The following is a 12,691-nucleotide window of genomic DNA, read 5'->3' as shown; positions in this document are numbered from 1 at the left end:
TCGTGCGCTTCTCCAACTAGAGGCGCGCTGGATTTACAAATTGCAAACCGTGCAGCCGCACGGATTGAATGAACTACTCCCGCTCTCATGCTTCATATGATCCCCTTTATTTAGCGCTATGACCATGTAGACATACAGTTATGCCCTGTTTCCATTACTTATACTTACTCCTTTGTGACTGCGCTTATTCATTACATATTTGTATTGTATTACCTTCGCAGTATATGTGCTTTATATTTGTTTATTTGTTTCATCACCTAGGTGATGGTTCACAGGGTGATTACCACGCCCCCTGGAGACGCTGGATGCGTCGATGCTGGGTCGCATCAGTGACGTCATCGGGTCTCCGCCGGGGAGCTGGCATCGGAATGGGTGCACTGGGTGTTGTTTGCACATGTCTTCTATATATGTAAGTACTTTTTTCATTTGCTCTTATGTCTTGATAAAGGGATTTGTTTCCCGAAACGTTGGCTTATAACTCCATTGAGTCTGTTGCATTTATTACCTGACTAATTACAGTCTTCTGAGTGCCGCTGGACACTATCACCTTTATTATTTCTTGTTACATTACAAGTAATTTGAAGGCACCAGAAGCAGATGTTTATTGGAGGGCGAGTGCCGGCTACATCGGAAAATATATATATAGATAGATAGATAGATAGATAGAGAGAGAGAGAGAGATATAGATATATTTTTTTCATATTCCTTCCAATAGAAAAGGCACTCCAGTCGTTTTTTTCCCAAAACAAACGATTTTATCAAAAGTGGATATCACCAAATGTATACATTTTCGGGATCAGCGCCCCTTCCTCAGGGTACAATCCACAATAAAAAGAGCAGCAAATTTTTTATTGTGGTTTGTGCCCTGAGGAAGAAGCTCTGACCACAAAAATGTATGCATGTGGTGATAACCAAGTTTGATAAAATCGTTTGTTTTGGAAAAAAACGACTGGAGTGCCTTTTCTATTAGAAGGATTGTATGGACTATCTAAGCTGTGACCACTGAGTGCCAGCATACAGAGAATATATATGCAGTATATATTTATATACATACACACACACATACCACAAATAATATGTTTAAAATATTTTCTATGTATTGATATGTGTATTCTATGAAAGATATATAAAATTATAATAATTATTTTCTATTAAAAAAAATTGTCACATTCAGAAAATAAAAATTTGATTCCTTGAATGCATAATGCAGGGTTACCAATTTACTTATGAAACCCATGCTGCATTCAGGCCCTCGGAGTGTCTCCTCATGTGATTAATAAGGGTTTTAGTTTTAGTAAAACACTTGCTGCATTCAGAACATTTATATGGTCTCTCTCCTGTGTGACTCCTCTGATGGTTAACAAGTTCTCGCTTTGCAGCATAACACTTGCTGCATTCATAACATATAAATGGTCTCTCTCCTGTGTGACTCCTCTGATGTAGAACAAGTTCTCGCTTTGCAGCATAACACTTGCTGCATTCAGAACATATAAATGGTTTATCTCCTGTGTGACTCCTGTGATGTATAACCAGGTTTTGTTTTGAGGTAAAACATTTGCTGCATTCAGAACATTTATATGGTTTCTCTCCTGTGTGACTCCTCTGATGTTTAACAAGTTCTTCCTTTGTAGCATAACACTTGCTGCATTCAGAACATGTAAATGGTTTCTCTCCTGTGTGACTCCTGTGATGTATAACCAGGTTTTGTTTTGAGGTAAACATTTGCTGCATTCAGAACATTTATATGGTTTCTCTCCTGTGTGACTCCTCTGATGTTTAACAAGTTCTTCCTTTGTAGCATAACACTTGCTGCATTCAGAACATGTAAATGGTTTCTCTCCTGTGTGACTCCTGTGATGTATAACCAGGTTATGTTTTGAGGTAAAACATTTGCTGCATTCAGAACATTTATATGGTTTCTCTCCTGTGTGACTCCTCTGATGTTTAACAAGTTCTTCCTTTGTAGCATAACACTTGCTGCATTCAGAACATGTAAATGGTTTCTCTCCTGTGTGACTCCTGTGATGTATAACCAGGTTTTGTTTTGAGGTAAAACATTTGCTGCATTCAGAACATTTATATGGTTTCTCTCCTGTGTGACTCCTCTGATGTTTAACAAGTTCTTCCTTTGTAGCATAACACTTGCTGCATTCAGAACATGTAAATGGTTTCTCTCCTGTGTGACTCCTGTGATGTATAACCAGGTTATGTTTTGAGGTAAAACATTTGCTGCATTCAGAACATTTATATGGTTTCTCTCCTGTGTGACTCCTCTGATGTTTAACAAGTTCTTCCTTTGTAGCATAACACTTGCTGCATTCAGAACATGTAAATGGTTTATCTCCTGTGTGACTCCTGTGATGTATAACCAGGTTATGTTTTGAGGTAAAACATTTGCTGCATTCAGAACATTTATATGGTTTCTCTCCTGTGTGACTCCTCTGATGGTTAACAAGTTCTTGCTTTGTAGCATAACACTTGCTGCATTCAGAACATGTAAATGGTTTCTCTCCTGTGTGTTGTCTCCTCTGATGTATAACAAGTTCTTGCTTTGAAGCAAAACACTTGCTGCATTCAGAACATGTAAATGGTCTCTCTCCTGTGTGACTCCTCTGATGCTGAACAAGTTCTTGCTTTGTAGCATAACACTTGCTACATTCAGAACATGTAAATGGTTTCTCTCCTGTGTGACTCCTCTGATGGATGAGAAGCTGTGATTTACATATAAAGCGTTTGTCACACTCAGAGCACAGATATGGTCTCTCTCCTGTGTGACTCCTCTGATGTAGGAGAAGCTTTGATTTATATGTAAAGCGTTTGTCACACTCAGAGCACAGATGTGGTTTCTCTCCTGTCAGACTCATCATGTTTTAGTTGAGAAACTAAAGCGTTGTTTAATGGGTGTTCTGCCCAGAAAATAGGAATAACTTTGGTAAATGCCCCAGAGGTAGAAGAAATTAATTCATTAGTTGCCTTGCCCCTTTCCACGTTGTCTTGTAATATTCTTAGTGCAAATCCTGCTCAATTGTCCTGAAAAAAAGTAATGTAAAAGAATAAAATGTTATCAGGTAACTTAATGGTAGAAATAGAATATAAAATACTGTATATAGTAAGGAACATGAAGCATATCATAACATACAATAACAAAGAGCACTTAGCAATTTGACACCATATAAGAACAATGATCAGTGACTAAAGGGGTGTACACACAGAGAACTTTCAATAGGAGATTTTGACTAGATAGTCAAAATCTCCTAGAAGGTTAGCCAAAATCTCCCTATTTTTCTCCTGCTTAGTCAAAATTGTCTAGCAACATGTAACATGTGCAGAGAGCTACATTGCAGTGTAAAAATAATGCAGCCAGTATTTACCTGGGTTGGGATCGTTTTGTCTACAAGCATTGGGTCGACAGGGTCATTAGGTCGACATGAGTTTAGGTCGACAGGTTAAAAGGCCGACACAAGCAAAATGGTGGTTTTCTGTGTTTTTTTTTTAACTAAAATGTCGACATGGACACACGGCACACTATTTTATTCTCCCTCCACGCCCTAGTGGATGGTAGGGCATGAAATACTGCTCTTTTAGCTTCAGAACAGGCAGGCATAGACCAAGACACTCACTCGTCTCGATATTAGCAGGTCCAAGCCTCTAGCCTGCTTTCGTCCAGCCACATAACAATACTCGCTCTGCTCCCAGGCATCTTATCCTTTTTAAATCCACTTCAGAACTCCCAGTTCAGGAGAGTAACCTAAAACCTGGTGTGTAGTGTGGGAATGGTCTAGCACCAAATCCCTACAGCCACCTCAAAACCTTGGACCGTAGCATCCATTTCATACCTGCCTGGGATTTATACCACTGACATCAGCAGCCACAGTGGCACATACCTGCCATCTAGCAGTTTTCCAGCTGGCTTCCTACAACAGATAAATGTGTAAACACAAATATATCTTTACTGGAACGTTACGTGGCCCCTGGGGCGTGGCCTGACTGATGCAATTGTTCGTGGAAGCGGAGGAGAGAGCTGCGATCCCGAGAGCTGTGCCGCGTGGTGAATCCGTTCCTGCACATATCCAGTGTGTAGCCGGGGAACCGTGAGTGCACTGAGAGGGGACCCCATTTCACTGCAGTTGGCAGGCTCTTGAGAAACAAATGCTAGTGTAGGACTTGCAGTGAAATGGGGTCCCTTGGCGATGGGCTGCAAGCTTAAATGCATTGATCAATTCATGAACTAAAACCCCATTATTTATTTGATTAATTGTATACTAAGGTGAGTTAGTTCATTATGGAGAGTGCTGAGTCCCTGTATTTGTATTTATTAGAGCATGTGGTCACAGGCCACTTTCACCCCAACCTGGGAATGGCGAGTGCTGTTTGCACCCCATTCGCAGGGATGGCGAGTGTTGTGGTACTCTGTATGTGTGTATATATGTGGGTTAATTTTTATTAACCTTTGTTACTGTGATCATAGCTTTCTCTTTCACCCCAGATGAGCTAATTTATCTGTAACCTGTGACACCTGCCCCTTTAATTCTAAGTCAGGTGTTGTGTTAGGTGACTGCCTCATCTTTAAAAGCCATAAGGCACTTGGCAGGTGAGCTTTAAACCAGGAAAAAACACATGTCCACTTTAGCTATGATGTGTCAGCAGTTGGCAGGCTCTTGAGAAACAAATGCTAGTGTAGGACTTGCAGTGAAATGGGGTCCCTTGGCGATGGGCTGCAAGCTTAAATGCATTGATCAATTCATGAACTAAAACCCCATTATTTATTTGATTAATTGTATACTAAGGTGAGTTAGTTCATTATGGAGAGTGCTGAGGCCCTGTATTTGTATGTATGTATATATATATCTATCTATCTATATCGATCTATATCGGAGTCCAATCCTCCACCCACCTCTGTAAACATGCAAGCTGATTGCTCAAAGGCGGGCATATACCAGAGAATAATATAGCATCTTTTTCAAGTGATCATACAACCGAGGGTCACATGTAGGACCATGTGACGCTAAGGGGAGGAGAGCAGGTGTCCGCCGTCTCTCCCGATGCTGGAAGAAAGGGACAAGTGCCTGACGTCACTCATCGCCCGGTCATGTGATCCATCACATGTTTCGGGTAGGATGAGTATCTGGGTGGTGTCTTGGATGGTTCTGACGTCCGCGGACATGTGGTACATCACATGAACCCGGAAGTGAGTGGTCTATCACAGGTTCCGGATAACCTGTATACCTAGGTGACGTCTTAAGACAGGGGTGTCCAAACTTTTTGTGACGAGGGCCAGATTTGGTGAAGTGTAAATGTGTGGCGGCAGACCATTAAGCCTGACATTCTTTGAATTATTATTCACATCAGAATGGTCCCCCACTCTATGTCAACCCCGCCTGCCCCTTCACTGAATTTCCCCCAGCCTGCCCCCATTCGCTGTATGTCCCCCAGCCTGCCCCTCCTTCACTGTATGTTCCCCACTCTGCACCTTTATCTTAATGTCCATCAGTGCCTCCATTCATTGTATGTCCCCAAGCCTGACCCTCCTTCACTGTATGGCTCCCATTCACTGTATGAATCCCATTCACTATGTACCCCACTCTGCCCCCATTCACTGTATGTCCCCCAGCCTGCTCCCTCTTCTCTGAATGACCATCACTGCCTCCATTCACTGTATGTCCCCCAGCCTGCCCCTGCTCCCCCTTCTCTGAATGACCATCACTGCCTCCATTCACTGTATGTTCCCCAGCCTGACCTCCTTCACTGTATGTCCCCCACTCTGCCCCCTCCCTTCTCTGTATGTTTCCCAGCCCCTTTTGTGAGCCAGAGGAAGGAGAGGCAAAGCAGGCACTACAAGGACAGGAGATGCTTGGGCTCCCGCTGCTGCCCTCCTCAGCTCTGCATGTTACGGGACCAAGCTTCCCCCTTGCTGCCCCCCTCCCCAAACACTGCGGTCACTGTGATTGTGGAGTAGGGTGATATACGATTGCAGCAGCAGGGGTAGGACGCCAATCACATCTGACTGTGGCGACCGGCACCTCCTAACTGTAGCAGACAGTAAGGTAAAGGCACGCTCACCGGGGCCCCACCTTTAGTGTCCTGTGCTGTGCTTCCCACATCTGATGCTCTGCCTGCTTCCAGCTGGAGGCCGCTTGAAATGACAGCACGGGCCGCAATTGTCCCCGGGCCTGACTTTGGACATGCCTGCCCTAAGTGCTGACCTCTCCCCTCCAGACTACAGGAACATGGCTATAGTAAAACATATGTTAAAAAAGCCATGAGTAACTCATAATCTACTGACAGGGTGGAACACCAAAACCCAGGATAACACAGTAATGCTGCCCATGCACTAGGGCAATAAATCGAAGGATTGCATTCATATTCAATAGTTCCCCAAACATGATGCACAGGCCCACCGGTCGTGCAATTTGATCGGGGAGCAGGGTCCAGAGTGCTGGCGGTGGGTTCAGGAAGTGGGGGCCGGGTTCAGGGAGCGGCACTCAGGTGGCAGCTGAGTGCATCCTTGTAAAGGAAAGCGGTCGAAGGAAGAATTTGAAAAAAAATAAAATATTTAAAACACTGGGCAGCCCTCTGATTGGCTGAGAGAGCGCTGGAGCGCTCTCTCAGCCAATCAGCGGCCACCTGAGAGAGGCCTCCAATTGGCTGAGAGCTCTCTCAGCCAGAGGGTCGCCTAGTGTTTTAATTTTTTGAATTCCGTCCGTAGAGATATCTGCAAAAGAGCCTGCCTCCGACCACGCCGGTGTGCACGGGGAAGCCCAGCGCCGCCGTAGATGGCGAAACGTGGTGCTTCCCTGGCAGTGCAGAGACTTCGGAGGGGCCGAGCCAGACCCCTTTAGTGACGGCGGCGACCGGGCCCGCACCTTTTCATGACGGCGCGGCCTGGGCACACCCCTTTTGTGCAGTTGGTGGCGCGGGACTGCCCACAACAGTGACATTTGCAGGTCCAGTCCGTCCCCCTTGCACTGCCCCCGTGCAGCAGCACCCTACCTGCTACTGTTCCTAGAAGGAACACTATCTGCACATATATCTACCAGTGTGTACCCAGCATTATATCAGTAATACGGACAGTAATGGAAACATTATTAAAAGAAAACTTAAATCCAACAACTTACAGGACCCCAAAACAATCAGGGATTTACTGGGGAAATCATGTCAAACAAATTAACTTTTTTGACTCCGTGATTGAAAGAATAGATCAAGTTGGTACTATACTCAAAACCATGGGATTGGATTATAGGAGAGTGGAATTGAGAAGAACTTGGTTGCAGAATAGGGAACGTTGTAGTAAATGAACAACAATTTATGCGGTAAAATGCTACCAGTGCAGTACCCCAGTGACCTATACTTGGGCCAGCGCTCTTTAAAATCGAATACCCCTTTCAGATCAGTGTGCCGGGTCCGGTGCTTTTACATTAAACCCAGTTTGCACATTATACATGCAGAGAACCGGGTTTACCCCTTCTAACAACCATTGCCAGGTTGGTTGACCCATGTTATAAGCTAGTGTTCACGATGGATGCAGTTATATTCCCGGCGGTCGGAATCCCGCGTTCAAAAACCCAACACTTTCTCCCTCTATGGGTGTCCACGACACCCATGGAGGGAGAATAAATTAGTGCCTGCTGCGTGGCGAGCCTGCAAGGGGGGGTGATCCCCCCCCCCCCGTCGGGATTTCGACAATCGGGATTTCGTATCAAACCCGTTCACGCTAGGGTCTTTTAGCGCCTGATTTTAAAGGGCAAAATGCGCCCTGTCCCTCTAGAACAGCCGGCTGCCTGTCCCCACCGGTGCACACGGGGAAGCCCAGAGCCGCCGTAGATGCCCAGTGCTTCCACGGCAGTGTTCGGCGGGCCAGGCCCTTCCCCTTTGGTGTTGTGGGCGGGTCTGGTCCACCACCTTTATGCTGCCCATGTGCAGTGTCCTATAACAGTGGTTCCCAACCCTGGTCCTCAAGTACCCCCAACAGTGCACGTTTTCCAGGTCACCCAGCAGGTGCACTCATTATTCAGACATTTAAAAAGATCCACAGGTGGAGCTAATTAGGTCACTTGTGATAGTGGGGCAGATATACGAAGCAGCGTTGATGTACGAAGCAGCGTTAAGTGCAAAAATGCACTTAACGCTGGTTAACTGGGGGGGATTACATTTATGCTAATGTATTACTAGCGCACCTAACGTGCGCCAGTGACAGCCCGCCGAGTTATGCTTGACGGAGTTGTCCCCTGCAATTCCCCCCCCCCCCCCCCCCCCCCCAGGGATAAACAGCCGGGGCGATGTATTAACAGCCTTCAAGGTGTTAATTCACCCCGGTCGCTTCGCCAGCTCAGGGCTAGCGTTGTCCTATCCCCCACTGTGGGGACAACGCTAGCCCTGCTTCTGGCTCGGGCTGCGCAGGAGATCCTGCGGTTTTTGCGTGATCTCGCGCATGCCCATTAGAGCCGGACAGGGGGTGGGGAAGCGCACTGACACAGGGGGAGCCGTTAACACTGGGCATAACGGCTCTCCTTATCGGCTTGGGGGGGGGGGGGGGGGTTAATACATTAGCAAATAACGGGTGTCTGCTTCTCCTCGTTATGCAGGAGAAGCAGGACCCGCTATTTGAGAAGCGCTATGGGGGGGTTAGTACATCTGCCCCTCTGTGTGGAGACCTGGAAAATGTGCACTGTTGGGGGTACTTGAGGACCAGGTTTGGAAACCACTGTGCTAGAAGGAACAGTAATAAAGGTGCGTACACACGGGGGCGATTTTGTCCAAAATCACGGGAAATATGGTCGCTGAGCGACCATATTGCCCGCAATGGGAGTGTGCACCGGCGATATGTCGCCGGGTTGGCGCTCCCGTTTTTGCCCCTGTGGTGATCACTGGTCGCAGGAACATGCTCCTGCGACCAGCTGATTACCACTGCCGGGCTCCCCCCGGCAGTTTCTTTTTCATCAGCGACCATCTCTGGTCGCTGATGAACAGGAGAAACTGAGCAATATATCTCCCCCGTGTGTACACAGCATTAGGTTTGGTGCGGTCACATCAGCAACCTGGCAGCTACCTGTGTTCTAGGTGCAGTGTGAAAGGGGTATATGGAGTGACATTGCAAATGGTATTAATGGGAATTAATACAAAGGTATGCTACAGTGTAGACACCAGGAGGGGGTGAAACAAATGACAGATTATCTAGTAGACTATTTACAGCAGGGGTGGCCAAATCTGTGCTCAAGATCTACCAACAGCGCATGTTTTCCAGGCAACCTGTGGATCTATAGTAGGATTGAATGCAGCAGGTTTTAAAATGTGACAGTAATGACTGCAGCTGTGCACCAGCTAGGTAACCTGGAAAACATGGGCCGTTGGTAGATCTCGAGGACCGATTTGGACACCCCTGATTTACAGTATATAATAAATCTGAATCAGGCCCAATATGCCTCACATTCTGATTTTCCCATGGGCTAGTAGTCAGTCAAAGAAAGTGGATGATAGGTAAAACTATCGATGGTCAGTGTTTTACTATCGATGGGTGGTTCCAGTATTGCCATCGATGCCCATCCCTACAGTGTACAGGCACTGTGACAGCAGCTGGGCGAGAGCAACATCACAGCAGCCCCTGGTCGCTGCTAGGATCTATACACCGATAACACCCAGCCCACAATTCAGAGTAAAATATGCATTACAGCACGTACTTGTACAAACACAGAGGGAATCGTACGGTTTAGCTGAGTCCTTATTATACATTCGTATAATGTATTCTCTTTTAGACCGATTATCAACATCTAAGCGTCATATTACATACAGCCAGCGTAGGGGGAGGATACAAAGGGGATAAAAACCAGACGATGCTTTAATATCACTCAGAGACTGTGCTGCCATCGATGGAAACCATCGACGCTCGATTCCCCAGCGACGTCCGATAGTCACGTGTACTGTAAAAGATAGGCACGTACTAGTACAGATCAATGTCTGAGCAGCCGGAGCTGCAGCCAGCCCCCCAGTGTGCTTGTACCGTACATACAGAAGCTCCATGCTCAGCGCTCACCTCACTCGCCGCCGCCGCCGCCGGACACTCCCTCACCCCGGTTCTACGCGTTCTCCCGCTGCTGCCTCTGAGACCTGTGGGCGTGGGATGGAAAGCACACGACGGAGAAGGCTGGGCGGGGACACGGGTGAGGAGGAGACTGGGCGGGGACACGGGTGAGGGGGAGGAGACTGAGCGAGGACACATGTTCGCTCTCTCTCATCCCCCAGGCGCACAGAGCAGGTTTCCGACCGCGTCTCTTCCTGACGTCACCAGGTCATGTGGCTGGACAGCAATAATGGCCGCGGCGGTGTGGGATGTCCCATGATCCTCTGGTCCCACACAGGGCCCCTTCCTGCCCAGCAAGTGCTTCCCCATCCGTACTTCCGGTGCACGGCTCAGGGCCAGTGCATGGTGGGAAATTACCAAAACTGAATGTGATCTAGTGCGTGCATATTGCAGTGGAACAATGAACACCGTACATGCAGCTGCAGGGGAGCAAGCAGTGGGGGTCCCAGACCGGCCTCCCAACCTCAGCATCGATACCATAGCCACCAGTGGCGTAAGTTTGTCAAAGTCGCCCGGAGGCAAGATAAATGTTGGTGCCCCCTATAGATATAAATATACGTGGCCCCTATAACCTCACACACATATACCTTTTTCCCATAGTCTCATACAAACTTATGAGTTAGGGTCAGGTTTGAAGGGGGGTTCTAGGTTTAGACACTAGTGGGGGGACTTAGGGGGTAAAGTTAGGGATATAATGTGTGTGTGTGTGGGGGGGGGGGTGTTAGGCTTAGGCTATGGGGAGGGTGTTAGACACCAAGAGGGGTTATGGTTAGGTTTTGGGGCAGGGGGCTATATTTGGGTAGCAGGGTTAGGCTCAGGCTGCGGGGTGGGAGGGTAAGGCATGTAGGAGAGGGCTTATGGTTAGGCTGCAGGGCAGGGGGTTAGATTTATATGGCGGCAGGGTATGGGGGTTAGGGTTCAGCACCAGCAGGAAGGGTTATGTTCAGGCTGTGGGGTAAGGAGGGGTAATCTGCTAGGGGAGGGGGGGGGGGGGGGTAGAGAATTATGTTACTTACAGAGCCCATTCAGAAAGGGATTGGTCCCTGAAACATTACAAAATAAATGCACTTGCATTATTTCACTTATATTAAGTCTTGAGTGCTGTCTGTTTTCTTGCTGCTAGATATATATATGTGTATATATATAGCAGTAGCTCTTAATGTATTTATATTACACCCCCTCCCCTTGCAGGCTGCATCAGTAAATTTACAGTAAGAAGTGACTACATAGTACTCACTGTTGGGAAAGGCAGCAGGGCTGACCGCTGCTGCCTGAGTTAATGCTGCCCTGTGTCAGGTAGTGTCCTCCTAAGAGGAGCGATCAGCGATGTAATGCACCTCTTCATCAATGCCCTGTGACAAGGGGGAGACCGGGCGGCTGGGGTGTTGTAATTGCGCTATGTGGTGCAGATTGGCGGTCACTGGGGGTACCGAGCACTCCCCTCCCCACCTGCATGTATCATAGGTGGAGGGAGAAATGTCCGCGATGCAATCAGGAGGGAAGGAAGCCCACCAATACAGCTGCTGCTCTCTGCCTGTCGGACCTGGCGCTCCATGCAGATCCCGCTGCGGGGTCTGCAGACAGTATTGTTCCGCCACTGCCTCTCGCCCACTCGAGTCCAGTCCCTCTCTGCAGTGCAGCCTGTGTGCCGTCCAGTCATCGAGCCACAGGCTGCATATTCACATTCCATTGGACAGCCGCCGGAAGTACAGAACTGCTCTCCGGTGGCTGTCAGTCAGCAGCAGCGCAGCAGATCGGAAATAAAGATCCGATCCGCGGCGGGTGATGGGGGACCCTTCTCAGGCAGCCTTTACATTTAATCCGGCCAGATACAGAAAAAGGAGTATAGCAGAAATGCCCCCTTTAGGACTTGGCGCCCGGCGGCGGGAGCCTCCTTTGTCTCCCAGAGTTCCGCCACTGATAGCCACGATGCCTGCTGCCATCAAGCCAAGCCCCTGTGCCAGCCGCCGCTAGAAGTGACTGACATTATTACGCCACACACTAAACTCATACCCTCCAACATTTGAAGATAAGAAATCGGTACACATTCAGAAAGAGGGCGTGACCATTAACAAGGGGGCATGGCCATGGTATAAAAAAAATAAGGTGCAGCCACGTCCCCTTTCTGAATGTGTACTGCATACCCTCCAACATTTATAGGGCAGAAATCGGTACAAGTACTACACATACTGCAAGGGGGTGTGGCCACGGATAAAGGGACGTGGCCACGCCCCCTTTCCGACTGTATACTGGGCATTTTTTCAGATCATATATGTATTTAAAATGCAGGAGAAGAGGGGAGGGCAACCCTAATTGCGTGTGATGCCTCGGCATAGTGTATAGCTGCCTTTACATTTAGGTGTTACTTGCATATCTGAAGCTAAAACACCCATTATCAGGGAAATGGCTGTAAATCTATGATAACAGGGCCTCTCTCTGTGGCTGGAAAAGTATATGCCCTGTCCTCCAATTGCACGGGACGGGACCTGTGCTGCAGCACAACACATGGGAACAGCACAGAAAGCACCAGAGCAAACGGTTACTAGGCTGCTGCATCACATGTAACGGGACCTCATATAGCCACCGGGTAACCCCTTGTACATGACAGAACGCCGG

General features: G+C 47.8%; 1 pseudogene across 1 annotated transcript; it reads right to left on the bottom strand.

Moving 5' to 3' along the window:
* Nucleotides 1-942: 942 nt before the first annotated feature.
* On the bottom strand, nucleotides 943-10,192 carry LOC146051642 (uncharacterized; annotated as a pseudogene). Its single transcript, XR_014466843.1, has 2 exons — nucleotides 10,028-10,192; nucleotides 943-3,030 (listed from the first exon to the last, which is right to left on the bottom strand). The product of XR_014466843.1 is annotated as an uncharacterized LOC146051642 (transcript).
* Between the last annotated feature and the right edge of the window lie 2,499 nt (nucleotides 10,193-12,691).

The sequence above is a fragment of the Crinia signifera genome, unplaced genomic scaffold (genome assembly GCF_055691185.1).
Source record: "Crinia signifera unplaced genomic scaffold, ASM5569118v1 HAP2_SCAFFOLD_104, whole genome shotgun sequence".
Taxonomy (NCBI): Eukaryota; Metazoa; Chordata; class Amphibia; order Anura; family Myobatrachidae; genus Crinia; species Crinia signifera.
This window is presented reverse-complemented; position numbering and strand designations above follow the sequence as displayed.